This window comes from Ruditapes philippinarum, unplaced genomic scaffold, assembly GCF_026571515.1.
Source record: "Ruditapes philippinarum isolate M1 unplaced genomic scaffold, ASM2657151v2 ctg1501_1_1_1_1, whole genome shotgun sequence".
In the NCBI taxonomy this organism is placed as follows: Eukaryota; Metazoa; Mollusca; class Bivalvia; order Venerida; family Veneridae; genus Ruditapes; species Ruditapes philippinarum.
In genome coordinates this window covers 87,790-102,419 of record NW_026865261.1, presented here as the reverse complement: position 1 = coordinate 102,419, position 14,630 = coordinate 87,790, and the positions used below count along the sequence as shown (strand labels likewise).

The following is a 14,630-nucleotide window of genomic DNA, read 5'->3' as shown; positions in this document are numbered from 1 at the left end:
ATCTGGCAATGGCATCTAAATGTTTTTGAGCTGCAAATATGAACATAAAAAATTATTTTTGATATCTATTGATCAGCTATTTATAAGCTTTCTCTAAATATGTGTTTATATATTTTCATGTACATTTGTTGATAATAATGTGTAAGAAAAGAAATGATGATAAAATCAATTTCATATTTTTTACGTTTAATACTTTCCTCACCTTTAAAAGAAGATGAAGTCACATTGGATATTGACTAATAATATCTGTTCTATTCTGTTCTGGTAACAGAAATATTTTACAGTGTACAAAATGTTGTAATGTCAAGATTACATGTATATGCTTATAATTATAATTATGCTTATAAAACAATTTTCAAACATCAAAAAATATGTAAAATATGTACTGTAAACATTTGTGCACATTATATTTGATCACTAAAATTACATACATTCATTTCTTATTGAAAAATTTGACTGAGAAATTGTAGAAAATTAATTTCTAATTACCTCCCTTTATTTTCATGAAACGTTAAATTCGGTAATATCTTTATAAATAATGCTTTTTAAAATTTACAATATTGATAAATCTTAATCTGAGCGTCATATTTATGACATTAAAACAAATATATATATATATTGAAACAATAAGAACACTTCTTTCCTGACAAATTTTGTTGTCATGATATACGACCGATATGTAGTTTAGCCGGGATGTCTTACCCACGTGCGTAAACTGTGTCAAATTTGGCATTTCTACAAAGAGAACAATGTCAAACACCCCCACTGTCTACAACATACCATTCGCAAGATTTTTGCGAACTGGCTTTCTTAAATTTTTGCGTAGGTGTAACTATCAGAATCAGTATTAATAAAATTGATTATTTTTAATTGACTAACAGTTTTGTGATAGCCGTGAAAAATCCATTGCACATCGCCTGTACTCGGGTTAAAAACCCACCATCGAAGTGCATCGTGTATATCAATTAGGGAAGATTGCACGTGTTTAGATAATCGGGGAAAAAACGATGTATAATTATCGCCAAATCCCTTATTAAACTCGCAAAACTATATACCGTTTCGGGCCGATGCTCTCATTATTTACTGTTTAGAGTAGGCGGTCTATCGCTTCGCTTACAGGTAGAAGGGTAGTATAAAGCGACGCTCTGATTGGATAATGACAATTAGCGATCGTCATATGGGCGGATACAATCTCTGCTCTTTACATCGCTAAGTAATTACTATTTGGGAATTAAGATTTTATCGGCGATGTTGACTTCTCTTTGATCAATCGGAAGAGCGAAATTGGAATATACACGGCGAAGTTTTCGCCTGAATCGCCCTTCCGGATGAGCCCTGCATACAGGTTCTGTACACTTGACTAGTGATAGAAAGCCATGTTAATTTAAGCAGAAACTCAGTATTTTTGCCTGTATGTTATTGTTTACAATAACCAATAAGCATTTGATCAAATGTTAATTTCCATATAATATAATAAATATATCTATCTGCTGTATAACTGGTTTACTTAATACCTAAACAATTAGAAACAAGAGCTGTAGGTAGGGAAGCAATGCTGGACTATTATTAGTGCTTGACAGTAAAAAGGCCTCGATAATGTAAAATTTTCTAAGTTAAAAAGGGAATAATTTTCCTTTAAAACCATGTTACAGTTATAGGCCTTGAAGAGAGTCCTATTATGCTCTCAAAGAAGAGTATAAAATTTCAACTTGTTTCAAAGCTAGATGTCAATAGAATTTGAAAATATCTGAGGTGGTATGCAAACTTAAATGTAAATTCTAAGTCGAAAAAAGGGGCATAATTCTGTCAAAATGCTTAGTACAGTTACCTGCTCCTGTCTACAGGTAAGGGTCATGCTGGTGAATAAGTGCACAAAGTTTCAAAGCCATATGTGAATGGACTTTGAAAATATTTGAGGTATAACAAAAACTTTATAACGTAAATACTAAGTAAAAAAATTATCTCAAAATGCTTGATACAGTCACCTCCTCCTGTCTACAGGTTGGGGTCATGATGGTGAACAATTGTGCAAATTTTCAAAGCCATATGGCAATGGACTTTGAAAATATTTGAGGTATATCATAAAAACTTCAACATAAGTTGTTACGTCTACACCGACGTTTGGGTGACTACAAAAGCTCTACTTATTTTAATCGAACAGTCAAGCTAAAATCAAAGAGTGTTGCCAAGCAGCCACAATATATTCCATAATTTTGTTTTAAATTTAACAAATTTTAAGTGCACAACTGGCTATTTGAATGAACCAGAACTTCACGAGTCGGATATGTCGCCTTGTGAACAATGTAGTTTAGGAGAAATGGCCAGAACAAGAAAATTAACAAAGGGCAATAACTCAAAAAATAAGAAGTGCAGAGCAGCATTTTCTTTGCACTATACTTCTTATCAATAAGATATATCATCCTATGAAGTTTCAAGTCCATAGCTTTTATAATTTATGAAAAATTAATAAAGGGCAATAACTCAAAAATAAGAAATGCAGATTATTGGTTCTTGTACAATGCACATTTTTTATTGAGATCTATCATCCTATGAAGTTTCATGTCCATAGCTTTTGTACTTTAGGAGAAATGACCTGGACAAAAATAAAATATGAAAATTAACAAAGGACCATAACTCAAAAATTAGGAAGTGCAAAGTACCAGTCCTTGTGCACTGCACTTTTTCTAAATGAGATCTATCATTCTATGAAGTTTAAGTCCATAGGTTTTATAGTTGAAGAGAAATGGCCCAGACAAAATTAAAGTATGAAAATTAACAAAGGGCAATTACTCAAAAATTAAGAAGTTCAGAGTACTAATTCTTTTGCACTGCACTGCACTTCGGGTTATCATATATTATTTTGTTATAAATTTCCAAATTTCCAAATTTTCAGGCATGCAGGAGATTAAGTTCTGAAAGAGTTACAATGATATCAAACATACAGAGTCTTTTTAATTTTAATATGTTCTTCCTGTTAAAAATCCTTTTTAACTGAAGGAAATTTTAGTCGCCTAGCTACCATGCAAATTTCTTTGATTTTGATGCTTCTGTTCAGGATTTATGTAAATTTTACAAAGTCATTCTACACTAATATCAGCATAAAAAATTAACTGATCTATCATTGTCATAGATAAAATAGTTTTCATATTCTAAAACTATAAAATATTTAAAACTTGACAGCAAGTACTGAAGCTTATCACTTCACATTTTATGCAGTCATTTTCAATGAGATATAGTCACACAAACAACTAAAACTGTTTATTTATCTTGAAATCAAGACTTTAAAAACTTATAAAGACAGGATTACAGTTGATCAATTCATAAAATGCATAGGTTCAATGCAATTCTATACTTAAAGTGACATGACAAATGTTGTATTACACAAAACACAATCACATGAAATGTTTTAACATTATGGAAGTAAGTTACTGGTAAGCTGACATAGGCAACCATTAATTAATATGATCCACACACTAGTCAATATAGCATTAGTCCTTATAGCAGCAGGCCTCAGGGGTTTTACTATTAAAATGACTTTCAATGGCTTTTTAGATCATTTATAAGCAGTGGGATATTGTGACCATGTCTTGATGACTGCAGGACAATACTGGCAACCTGTTGCATTGTTTCTCCACTTTCCAGAGCATGTTGAGACTGACACTTCCATGAAGTCCTAAAATACATATAAATTAGAAGTTTAAAAAAATTGTATAGGATATAAATAGCACTTAAAATGAAACTTAAAACAAGAATGTCGAACGACACATATGCCCCCTTTTCTAGCCCTTGACTCACATAATTGGTAGTTTTGTTACAGAAACTTGCCATAAATGGGTACATGGAAGTGTTCAATTATGGAAAAAAGAAAAATAATGGAGACTTTGCAGGGCTCACACTGGCTCAAATAAAATAATAGCCAATAATTTTAACTTAAAAAAATAATAGCCAAACGTTCAGCGGACTATTCACGAATTAGCGATTAACAACATAAGCAGTTGATTAAATAAACATTACATTTATATCTTTCAGTTTTATAAGGATTCTCAAAATAAACTGATACATTTGTGTATATTGATAACTACCTTTTTTAAATAGAACCACAACTTTAATTGTTATTATAGAACAGAATAAAAACGTTATAATTAGTATAATTACTGTATAACAATAATATTAAAGATTCATTATAACTTTACATAATGCTGTTATCAGACAACGTTTTTTGTTTGTTCTAATCAAATTTTGTCAGCTATAACCACTGTCAATTTCCACATTTCACACAGAACTGGAGTAGATCGAGGTCATATTAGCCTATAGAAATAACACAAGTTTGCAAACTCATTCACAGAATGCAGCCTTTTTTCTGAATAATTTACTGAAAAATATCATCATCACCAATGTAATACAAATTTTCTGCCATAGTAGTAAAGATTTTTAAACAGAACATAGCTTATTTCACCTTTAAATAAATATCAAAATTATCGGTGTCGCGAAAATATGTGACAATCGGATTTTTCCTGTTTTCTGAAGAAATATTCACAATTTTGGTTGTTGTGCAAATAGTTGTTTTGAATTTAATACTTTTTAAATATTTTACCATTGTTTTCCACTGGCGATTTAGTCAAGTAGCTTAAAACAAAAAAAAATTAAAAATTTGCAATTACTGGAATTCACGGTAAATTTTGGGTAAGTCAATATCCAGTTTATCAATTTTAAAACGATTTTTGTGGCTAATTGACGGATATTTGATGGCTATTATAAATGCTGGACAATATCTTTAAAGTACTTATACAATTATACATCTCGCATGTATTTTATCACCTCGGGCAATATAGTTAGCAGCACGTGACCGGTAAAAAGTTGACACTCAATTAAATGCACCCCGCTGGTGTTAATTGGGTCTACTACATTGATTCATTATCGATTTTTACACCTTATATAAACACTGTTGGAAGTAAAAAATAATCGCCAGATTTTGTAGCCAAAATGCAAAAATAATCGCCAATCTTGTAAAATAATCGCAAATGGCGACTATGGCGACCGACAGCGTGAGCCCTGCTTTGTGATAAATAGTTTTCAAAAGATAATCAGATATTAGAAAACTACAGACCAAAAATCAATAGGGGCCACCAATCAAAATCAGAAATATGATGACCCTGTGACCTTGACCTTTGACCCAAAAATTACTATGGTTCATCTACTAATTATGATTAATCAATATGTGAAATATGACAACTTTGTGATGAATACTTTTCAAGATAATCAGCTAAAACCGTTCTGACATTTAAGACCCCTGTGAGCTTGACCTTTAACATAGTGACCCAAAAATCAATAGGGGCCATCTACTAGTTATGACCAATCAATATGTGAAATATGACTTCTTTGTGCTTAATACTTTTCAAGATAATCAGCGGAAACCATCTTGACATTTGAAGCCTCTGTGACCCTGACCTTTAACATAGTGACCCCAAAATCAATAGGGACCATCTACTAGTTATGGCCAATCACTATGTGAAAAATTAAGAGTTTGTGATAAATAGTTTTCAAGATAATCAGCGGAAACCATGTGGTCTACTGACGGACAGATCGACATTAGCAAAACAATATACCCCCTTTTCTTCGAAGGGGGCATAATTAAGATTATTTTTAACTGAATATTCTTTTCACAACTGAAAAATACCATGGCATAAAAGAATAATTATACGAGAGGGCCATGACCGCCTCCGTGGTCGAGGGGTTAGAGTCGATGACTTCTAATCCAGTTACCTCTCTGGCGTGGGTTCGATCCCCGGGAGATGCTTTGGTAGATTAGCGCGGAGGAAGGTAGTTTAGTACTGGTGTAACTCTCCAGGAACGATGGTTAGGAAACTACCCGCCTATATGACTGAAATACTGTTGGGAAAAGGCGTAAAATGAAACAAACAAACAAACAAAACGAGAGGGCCATGATGGCCCTAAGGTCGCTCACCTGTATGTAGGCCCTCGAAGCTGGGTCAGTTTGAACCCCAGGGCTCTTATTTGAACAAACTTGGAAGACACCTATAAGAAGATGATTCATGATAATACACACTTAATGTAAAACAATGATCTGCCGTCCCCTACCCCCGGCAGGGCCAATTTTAACCAAGGGCTTTTATTTGAACAAACTTGGTAGACACCCATAAGAAGATGTTTCATGCTAAACATCTAAGCTGTAGCTCATTGGGTTTTTTAAAAGAAGATTTTTTAAGTTTTTACTATACACATATAGTTAAAAACAATGACACCCCTGGGGCGGGGTCAATTTTGACCCCAGGGCTTTTATTTGAACAAACTTTGTAGACACTCACTAGAAGATGTTTCATGCTAAATATATTAGCTCTAGCTCTTTGAGTTCTTTAAAAGAAGATTTTTTTAGTTTTTACTATATACATATAGGGAAAATCAATGACCCCCTGGGGCGGGGCCAATTTTGACTCCAGGGCTTTTATTTGAACAAACTTGGTAGACACCCATTGGAACATGTTTCATGCTAAATATCTCAGCTCTAGCTCTTTGAGTTCTTTAAAAGAAGATTTTTTAAGTTTTTACTATATACATATAGGGAAAATCAATGACCCCTGGGGCGGGACCAATTTTGACCCCAGGGCTTTTATTTGAACAAACTTGGTTGACACTCTTTAGAAGATGTTTCATGCTACATATCTTAGCTCTAGCTCTTTTGGTTCTTTAAAAGAAGATTTTTTTAAGTTTTTACTATATGCATATTGGGAAAATCAATGACCCCCTGGGGCAGGGCCAATTTTGACTCCAGGGCGCTTGTTTTTGAACAAACTTGGTAGACACTCACTAGAAGATGTTTCATGCCAAATATCTAAGCTCTAGCTCTTTGGGTTTTTTAAAAGAAGATAATTAAAGTTTTTTCTTTCGGTTGCCATGGCAACCAGAGTTCTGCATGGAATTAAATTCTTTGAACAATTTTTAAAGGTGACCACCAAAGGAACATTCCTGAGAAGTTTGGATGAAATTGGCTTAATGGTTTATGAGGAGATGTCATTTAAAGTAAAAGTTCACAGACGGACGGCCGGAAGGCAGACGGACGGACGCTGGACGAAAAGCGATCACAAAAGCTCAACCTGTCACTTTGTGACAGGTGAGCTAAAAATGTATGGCAAAGGAATACATTTGACATTAGAAAATTACAAAAAAATACCTTTATATTTATAACATTCTTAAATATTTTTTACAATATGCTCATGATAAAATATGTCAAAAAATGTTATGGCAAACTAACCTGATCCCTCTGCACAAACACAAATCGCATGGAACTTTCTTGGGGTCCTAAAATATATTGAACCAACATATTGAGAATAGGGAATTGGGATAGTGCACTTGCTGGGCATAATCCAAAGGGTAGGAGTACTCTACATCAAGAGTGCATGGTGGAGTGCCTGAAATGTACAGTAGTAAATTTATAAATTATGTATTATTGATATACAGCTTTTACAATTTATATAACAGATTTTGCTAAAGTCCCAAAGTTTTGCTGCCAATGTAATTCCTTTAATATACAGTCGAACTTCGTTCGCTCAAAGTCCGAGGGCCTGTGCAAATTTGTTCAAGAGATCGGTAGTTCGAGCCAACCGAGGTTGAACTATTATTACATAGAACAAAGGCCTCTAGGTTTTCAAACCTACATCGGTCAAATGATAAATACGTCAATATAATTGTTTGCTAGTACATTCATTTGTTGAATACGTCCTAGTTAGAATTATTATCCTATTGAAAACATATTTAACGGTCACTGTGTTAATCTATATTCATGCATATTGTAATTGGTTGGGTTCGATTGGGCAATCATTATCCAAACTGTGAACAATGTTCAAAATATATTTATATGTTTATTATGGGATGAATTTTATTTTAAACAATGCATTAATTAAATATTAACAAAAGAACATCTTACAGCAGCATATTTTTGTAGTCATTTATTAAAATAAACACACGTACAAGTATCATTCTATAAATAGATTACACTGTTACAATTCACATTACATGAACCACGGTTGTAATTAAAGCCGTCCAGGTAAACGTCATGCATTTATTGACTTTTGGCATTTCAGGGGTTATTTTCTTTTTATTATTACTAAAGACGGCAAATATACAATTTTATCATAACAAACAAATCGGTATCAACACCTTTTAATTTGTATCAGTTAACCTTAATTGCCCTTGTCACCATCACATGGTGTTAAAAACATGTGTCGCGCCTGTCAATTATTTAGAACATGTCGACATGCAACTTTTGTTGCCTGTTTGTGTTCGACCAAAAAGGTGTGATTTACACTATATTTCTTCCGAAGGGACCAGAGATCAGGTTCGAGAGTTCGAGCCATGGGTGTTCGAGCGATCCGAGGTAGAACAATATATATTTTATAGGAATTTTGCCGGGACTTGGCGATGAGTTCGAGCAAAGGGAGGTATTCGAGCGATCCAAGCTCGAGCGAACAAAGTTGAACTGTATGTCCTTTCTAGAAAGCTTGTCATAGGGCTATGACTTTTTTTTATCAAAATATTAGTTAAAATTCAGGCTTATAAAATTCATGAATGTGGTTCTAAGTGTCAACAAACATTTTGATATTTTGATGTGACATCATATGTTTATACAAACATAGTGCAAATACACAGTGTAACACTATAGATGTGTCAATGAAAAATTATTCTTTTCTGCTTGAACAGTCTGAATGCAGGATATGTGATTTATAGTATATGTTATTTTGGTTTTGGAGTGATATATGTGGATATATTACCTGTTAAGATTTTATATCACCCGAGCCGTTAGGCGAGGGTGATATTTTATCTTGGCAGGTAATATATCCACATATATCACTCCAAAACCAAAATAATAATTTTATTACCCTTCCCGTGCCGAGTTAAGACGATTTTAAAATAAATAATTGCTACTTCAAATGAAACGTCGAAATAAGATTCCCTTTAGGATACCCCTTCACCATAACATGACGTCACAAATACATGACGTATTATCTTTCGAACATAACGGATGTAAACAAGAGAAAAGGAGTAGTCTGATGAACGCACTTTTTTGGAATTAATATCAAGCTTTCACAAGGTCATATTTGTTTCCTATACTGACGAGAATATGTATCATTACTCTATTTTGGTAAATATTTATCACTTGACAGTTTAAAATTGCTTGTAAATTGGTATTTATATCGCGTAAAATCAAACCGTACGCGCATCGCACGGCGCATGTTGTTTACAACGTGGGGTACCCATCGGGGAAATTTAATGTGTATATTACCTGTCTGGCTCGGTAATATCAATTTCTTTCGGGTGATCAACATCCAATCAAAAAGGCGGAAAAAATCTGGAAGGGTAATAAAATATTATATTAGTGTAGGTTAACTTAACCTTTTACCCCATTAGCATATTGCGAAAATTGGCCGTTTTCATCGAAAAGTCCCTGTAACAAGTTCAAACTGCTGTGTCTATGAGAAATGCTTCAAATTTATATAGTTAGGACATCCTTTAAAAAAATGTTTGTTTGCAGTAACGCGTCCGACTCACAAAATTTACCCCTACTCAAAATTTCTTTTCATGTTTTCGTTCTTTTAAAGGTTAATAGAAGAAACAAAATGTAGGTCTTATTAAATTAGAATTCAGTTATCAATTAATTAATTGTTACCAGATTATCAAACCATATATTGTCCAGCATTTTGAAATTCCATGTTTATTTATTTATTAATGAATGTTGATAAGCAGTAGATGACCCCTATTATTAATTTCGAAAATTATTTATCACAAAGTCTTCATATTTCAAATACTGATTGGTGATACCTATTAGAGAACCCCTACTGATTTTGGGTCACTAGTTCTCTAATATCTCATTATCTTGAAAACTATTTATCACAAAGTCTTCATTATTTTTCAGTTTTCCATAATTGAACACTTCCATGTACCCATTTATGGCAAGTTTCTATAAAAAAAACCTACCAATTATGTTAGTCAAGGGCTAGAAAGGGGGGAATCAACTTACCTGCACAATGCACTATAACCTTATCTTCCTATGTTCTACATTTGCCAATAACACGCACACTTTACTATATCCCAATCTACCAATGTTCCAAATTTGCCAATAATGACTCTTCAACTCCACAAACAAAGCCAAACCTAAAAAGGGGGAAAAGAGCAATAATAAAGGCAAACAATGATAAATAAAGGGACTGTCACAGGAACACAACACTACACATGCCTACTACCAGTTTTTAGCTCACCTGTCACAAAGTGACAGGGTGAGCTTTTGTGATCGCTTTTCGTCCGGCGTCCGTCCGTCCGTCCGTCGTCCGTAAACTTTTACTTTAAATGACATCTCCTCATAAACCACTAGGCCAATTTCATCCAAACTTCACAGGAATGTTCCTTTGGTGGTCACCTTTAAAAATTGTTCAAAGAATTTAATTCCATGCAGAACTCTGGTTGCCATGGCAACCGAAAGAAAAAACTTAAAATATCTTCTTTTAAAAAACCCAAAGAGCTAGAGCTTAGATATTTGGCATGAAACATTATCTAATGAGTGCCTACCAAGTTTGTTCAAATCAAAGCCCTAGGGTCAAAATTGGCCCCGCCCCAGGGGGTCATTGATTTTCCCTATATGCATATAGTAAAACCTTAAAAAATCTTCTTTTAAAGAACCCAAAGAGCTAGAGCTAAGATATTTAGCATGAAACATCCTCTAATGGGTGTCTACCAAGTTTGTTCAAATAAAAGCCCTGGGGTCAAAATTGGCCCCGCCCCAGGGGGCCATTGATTTACCCTATATGCATATAGTAAAACCTTAAAAATCTTCTTTTAAAAAACCCAAAGAGGTAGAGCTTAAATATTTGGCATGAAACATCTTCTAATGGGTGTCTACCAAGTTTGTTCAAATAAAAGCCCTGGGGTCAAAATTGGCCCCGCCCCAGGGGGTCATTGATTTTTCCTATATGCATATAGTAAAACCTTAAAAAATCTTCTTTTAAAAAACCCAAAGAGGAAGAGCTTAAATATTTGGCATGAAACATCTTCTAGTCAGTGTCTACCAAGTTTGTTCAAATAAAAGCCCTGGGGTCAAAATTGGCCCAGCCCCAGGGGGTCATTGATTTTCCCTATATGCATATAGTAAAACCTTAAAAAATCTTCTTTTAAAGAACCCAAAGAGCTAGAGCTAAGATATTTAGCATGAAACATCCTCTAATGGGTGTCTACCAAGTTTGTTCAAATAAAAGCCCTGGGGTCAAAATTTGCCCCGCCCCACTGAGGGGGTCATTGATTTTCCCTATCTGCATATAGTAAAACCTTAAAAAATCTTCTTTTAAAGAACCCAAAGAGCTAGAGCTAAGATATTTAGCATGAAACATCCTCTAATGGGTGTCTACCAAGTTTGTTCAAATAAAAGCCCTGGGGTCAAATTTGGCCCCGCCCCAGGGGGTCATTGATTTACCCTATATGCATATAGTATAACCTTAAAAAATCTTTTTTTAAAAAACCCAAAGAGGTAGAGCTTAAATATTTGGCATGCAACATCTTCTAGTCAGTGTCTACCAAGTTTGTTCAAATAAAAGCCCTGGGGTCAAAATTGGCCCCGCCCCAGGGGGTCATTGATTTTCCCTATATGCATATAGTAAAACCTTAAAAAATCTTCTTTTAAAGAACCCAAAGAGCTAGAGCTAAGATATTTAGCATGAAACATCCTCTAATGGGTGTCTACCAAGTTTGTTCAAATAAAAGCCCTGGGGTCAAATTTGGCCCAGCCCCAGGGGGTCTTTGATTTACCCTATATGCATATAGTAAAACCTTAAAAAATCTTCTATTAAAGAACCCAAAGAGCTAGAGCTAAGATATTTAGCATGAAACATCATCTAATGGGTGTCTACCAAGTTTGTTCAAATAAAAGCCCTGGGGTCAAATTTGGCCCCGCCCCAGGGGGTCATTGATTTACCCTATATGCATATAGTAAAAACTTAAAAAATCTTCTTTTAAAAAACCCAAAGAGCTAGAGCTTAGCTATTAAGCATGAAACCTCTTCTAGTGGGTGTCTAACAAGTTTGTTCAAATAAAAGCCCTGGGGTCAAAATTGGCCCCGCCCCAGGGGGTCATTGTTTTTCCTTTTATGTATATAGTTAAAACATAAAAAATCTTCTTTTAAAAAATCTTAAAAGCTAGAGCTAAGATATTTAGCATGAAACATCTTCTAATGGGTGTCTACCATTTTTGTTAAATTAAGGGCCCTGGGGTTAAAAAATTGGCCCGGCCCCGGGATCATTAATTTTCCTTTTATGTATATAGTAAAAACTGAAAAAATGTTCTGTTAAAAAGCCCAAAGAGATAGAGCTTAGATATTGAGCATGAATTATCTTCTAGTGAGTGTTTACCAAGTTTGTTCAAATAAAAACCCTGGGGACAAAATTGGTCCGCACAGAGGGTGTGGGTCATTGTTTTTCACTATATGTGTTTAGTAAAAACTTAAAAGATTTTCTTAGAGCTAGAGCTTAGATATTTATCATGAAACATCTTCAAATGGGGATCTACCAAGTTTGTTCAAATAAAAGCCCCTGGGTTAAAATTAGCCCCGCCCCGGGGGGCCTATATACAGGTGAGCGATTTCAGGGCCATCATGGCCCTCTTGTTGATGCAATTACTTTTTAACCTAAAAAAATAAGCATATACCTTGCTTTAAGGCTTTTGTGTTTCCAAACGTGCTAATCTACAATAAACTTTGCTTCCCAAAATTGGTAAAAAATAGAAACTTAAGATTTTACATTTATCGTTTCGAGCAACCATCAACTATATCTTTAACAGACTGTTGGATATTTTTTATGCACACCAAATTTTCTTTCTTCAACTTTAAATTTTTTTAGAAAAACAAATGCACATAAAAAATTCAGCCCCAATACATGAAATGTCCCAGGCATTCCAATTCCTACTGAGATAGTAAGCAGCATGCCATCAACCCATTAAAATAATAACAATTTCTTGCCAAATATTAAGGCAAATGCATAATTTCTTTTTAATAAGAAAAAGTATTCATCAACAAGAAAAGCACACACATGCACAAGCACTATAAATGTTGATAGCAGCTCCAACCAAACCCATGATTTCCACAAAGAAAACAAATTACTTACCTGAACACTTCGCTATATCTGTGCCTCCCAACGCCTTAGTTGTGCCAATACCAATGCTTTAACTCCATAAACACATCTACACTTAACTTTACTTCACAAGCACATTATGCCTAAAAAAGGATAAAACAATCTATTAAATCTTAACCACCCAAACGTCCTAAATAGTGCTAAACAAAACATGTGTCACCTTTATATAAAATAACATGTGTCTATTATCAACCCAACTTTTGTAACATTTTCCTTTAATCAAGGAAAAAGCATTTCCCCACAATAGCCACACATGGCAAATTAAATTGAAATAATTTCTTCTTTCACAAATATGAAGGTAAATACCATTTTCACATGTTTGAATCTGATTTCAGGTTCCCCCCTTTTCTAATTTATTGCCCTATCTTTTCCCCTACAAAAAGTCACAGGCACTCCATGCGCCGATGTCACTTTACTTTACAATCTTCTTTTAAAGAACTCAAAGAGCTAGAGCTAAGATATTTAGCATGAAACATGTTCTAATGGGTGTCTACCAAGTATGTTCAAATAAAAGCCCTGGGGTCAAAACTGGCCCCGCCCGGGGGGGGGGGGTCATTGATTTTCCTTATATGTGTATAGCAAAAACTTAAAAATCTTCTTTGGAAAAACCCAAATAGCTAGAGTTTAGATATTAAGCATGAAACATCTTTAAGTAAATATCTACAAAGTTTGTTATAATAAACGCCCGGGGGTCAAAACTGGCCCTGCCCCAGGAGTGTCATTGTTTTCCCTATATGTGTATAGTAAAAACTTTAAAAATCTTCTTTTAAAAAAGCCAATGAGCTAGAACTTAGATGTTTAGCATGAAACATCTTCTTATGGGTGTCTACCAAGTCTGTTCAAATAAACAAATAAAAGCCCTTGGGTAAAAATTGGCCCGGGGGGGGGGGGGGGGGGTGGCTATATACAGGTGAGCGACCTCAGGGCCATCATGGCCCTCTTGTTAGGATTTTTTGTGTAAATTGAAATATGAATGTTTGTGAAAATAAAATTATAGTAGAAGACTTTGTCCTTCTGTTGTGTTTTATTTACTCGGCTTCAAGTAAATGAGGAACTTATTTAATTAAAATGATATTTGCATATTTGCAACAAGGTCTAGCCTTTGATTGCTACCGTCAAAAGGGCGATTTTGTTACAGTACTTATACAAATTTACATCTTGCATGTATTTTCATACCCTCTGGCAATAATTGAGTAACCAACGTGTGACCGATAAAGTCTTGACACTCGATTAAATCCACCCGCTGGTGTGAATGGGGTCTGCTGCATTCTTTATCGATTTTTACACCCTATATGACCACTGTTGGAAGAAAAAAATAATCGCCAGTTTTTGTAGCAAATATGCAAAAATAATCACCAATCTTATAAAATTATGGCTAATGGCGACTGACTGATTAATAAAATATAATTGTTTTATGATATAAATTATATATGATATATAATTTCA

At 34.3% G+C, this 14,630-nt stretch overlaps 1 protein-coding gene and 1 long non-coding RNA gene across 2 annotated transcripts in view; one reads left to right on the top strand and one right to left on the bottom strand.

The window, feature by feature from the left end:
- LOC132728411 (AAC-rich mRNA clone AAC4 protein-like) overlaps nucleotides 1-14,630 on the top strand; it is a 53,627-nt gene that overhangs the window by 12,493 nt on the left and 26,504 nt on the right. The window lies entirely within an intron of this gene.
- On the bottom strand, nucleotides 3,244-13,584 carry LOC132728407 (uncharacterized). The gene is made up of 4 exons (XR_009625481.1): nucleotides 13,158-13,584; nucleotides 10,034-10,167; nucleotides 7,271-7,427; nucleotides 3,244-3,673 (listed from the first exon to the last, which is right to left on the bottom strand). It is a non-coding gene; the product is annotated as an uncharacterized LOC132728407 (long non-coding RNA).